The sequence below is a fragment of the Octodon degus genome, unplaced genomic scaffold (genome assembly GCF_000260255.1).
Source record: "Octodon degus isolate 3935 unplaced genomic scaffold, OctDeg1.0 scaffold00163, whole genome shotgun sequence".
Lineage (NCBI taxonomy): Eukaryota > Metazoa > Chordata > Mammalia > Rodentia > Octodontidae > Octodon > Octodon degus.
Genome location: NW_004524739.1, coordinates 5,677,166 through 5,679,811, shown reverse-complemented (window position 1 = coordinate 5,679,811; position 2,646 = coordinate 5,677,166). Strand labels below are relative to the sequence as shown.

Genomic DNA, 2,646 nt, shown 5'->3' with positions numbered 1-2,646 from the left:
CTCTTACCGGGTACCACCACAGGTAAATCCTTTTAAGATGTTGCTAGGTTTTTTTGGCGGAACCAGGGATTGAACTCAGGCCCTTGCACTTGCCAGGGAAGTGCTTATTCTACTGAGCCATCTCCCCAGCCCAGATGTTGTTAGGTTTAACAAAGTTGGAATGCTGGCACTGTTGAATTGGGCAACAGTTCTTCAGACCTGGCTCAGAGCTACAATGCATTTATTTATTTATTTATTTATTTTTCTTTTCAAAGTTTTATTGATAAACATATAGCAATGAGACAGTTTCAAATCAAATCGAAAGTACAGTTTACAATGCATTTAGTATATTAAAGCAATTAACAGGATGACTTTTTGTGGGCCTTCTCAGGCACTGGAGTTTCTCTGTTAATTTGTTGCACTAGGTCATAAAAGATCTCATTAACATTTATTTTTGATTTTGCAGAAGATTCTAAGAATGCACAGCTGTTCTACTGTCTTGCCACATTTGACCTTGTTCCTTTCCTACAACTCTTTCATCTTCCAAGTCACATTTATTACCAACCAGAATCATTGGCCCATCATCAGTGTCTTTAACTAGAGGAATCTGTTCTCTCAGATCTTGTAGATCATTAAATGTGGACTATGTGGTGATGGAATAAACTAAAGCAAAGCCTTGTCCGGTTTTCATGTATAAATCTCTCATTGCTGTAAATTGTTCCTTTCCTGCAGTATCCAAAATTTTAAGCATATACTGCTGTGCATCTATTTCAACTTGCGTTCTGTAAGAATCTTCTATCGTAGGATCATATTTTTCAACCAAAATTCCTTGAACAAATTGTACAGTCAGAGCAGACTTCCCAATGCCTCCTGAGCCAAGAACGACTAGCTTATACTCACGCATGATGCCAACTTGTCAAACTGGGTACCTCTCACGCTGTCACCAGGTCACCACAGCCAGCGTCACCCCGCGCTCTATCTGAGTTGCTGCTCCCGGCACCATGGTGTTCCTGCTGCTGCCGCTCCAGCTGGTTTACACGCCTGACTCTTGAGGCTACTTTTAAGGTCCTGGCCAAGCCTGGACATTTCACAGTTTTCTCCAGAAATCATGTGCTGAGAGCATACTAATCTCTGGCCTCATGGAGCCCAACATATCTTTCCCATACAACCACACCACCAAAATAATGTTCAAGGTACAAATCTGTTAAAGTTCCTCAGGGAAGAAAGTGTGAAAGCCTTCTCCACCACGTGGCCCATCCTGTTTTATATTCCTAGAGTGGTATCTGGCCACTAAGTTTAAAGATCTCAATTTACTTTTGTGATTCTAGAATTGAGCAATGTCTCACTCCACAAAATAGAATGAGTGTTACCCCCTACAGAATGTTTTTTGACAATTGCAGTCAAGAAGATAATATGACAAATGCCAAAAGTAAGTGAAAATTAAGTGGCACTGGAGTTCAAAGCAGAAGATAGATTTAAACCAGAGGAGGATGAGTTCTAGATAAGAGGAAGCATGAATACAATGGCAGAAAGATGAAAATGCAAGAAATACTTTCAGGGAATAGGAGTGATCATTTTCAGACAAAAGAGATAAGTGGGTTGAGCGAGCACAGTGATGTGAGGGAAGCATTATAACTCCCAACCCACTAGATGCCAGATATGCCAAGCTCATGTTTTCCCCAAATCAAAAAATGAATTCTGGGCTGGTGAGATGGCTCAGTGGAATAAGTGCTTCCCTGGCAAGCGCAAGGGCCTGAGTTCAATCCCCGGTTCCACCAAAAAAGAAAAAAAAAAAAAAGAATTCTAAGAAACAATGGAAGTTAAGAGTAAAAAACTTTATTGAGTGAGATAGCTCCTGAGAGACAGGACAGGTAGAGAAAGTGGGTTGCCAGTGAGCTCACTTCTCAAAGGAAGTTTTATAGAGCAAAATCTTGAGGTGGGCACAAAACCATGAGATGTGCATGAAGTGGAACAAAACTATGATTAACCAATAAGATTATAAGTAGAGCTACTTAGGTAATATTGACCCAGTGGGGAAGCAGATCATGTAGCAAGGATACATAGGAAGGACAAGGACCTTTTAAGGAAGGGATGGATCAGGAGATCTTGGTGACCCACTGGGTGACTAATGTGTATCTAAACTTACTGGGCCAGGTGATGGCAATTATCTTATCCCCTGGGGAGGCACATAGGCCTGGTCATTCTGTCTTTATCTTGAGGTCTGGTCTTCATCAGATGCACCTCCAGCCGCAGTTGTAATGCGTACTCATCCTTCACACTGACTCTCTACAAGCCTAACCCTGCTGAGTGCCTGTAATATTTCTTTTGTTTTTCTTTTTCTTTTCTTTTCTTTTTTTTTTTTGGCAGAACCGGGGATTGAACTCAGGCCCTTACACTTGCCAGGGAAGTGCTTATTCCACTGAGCCATCTCCCCAGCCCCGCCTGTAATATTTCTACCTAACTCAGATGTCTATAATAACATCATGAGGAGGAGAAATGTGGCGCACAGGATCTGTAGTTCCCCAGCGATTCCCTTCTGCTGCTGTTCTGGAAACTCTTGTTTGGTTGGTGGTGTTACAAATGGCTGACATCTTGCTCTTTATTTTATTTTTTTAAATTTTTATTTATTTATTTATTTTGGCAGAACCGGGGATTGAACTCAGGCCC

General features: G+C 41.4%; 1 pseudogene; it reads right to left on the bottom strand.

Moving 5' to 3' along the window:
* Positions 1-329: 329 nt before the first annotated feature.
* Positions 330-923, bottom strand: LOC101591990 (annotated as a pseudogene).
* Positions 924-2,646: the final 1,723 nt, after the last annotated feature.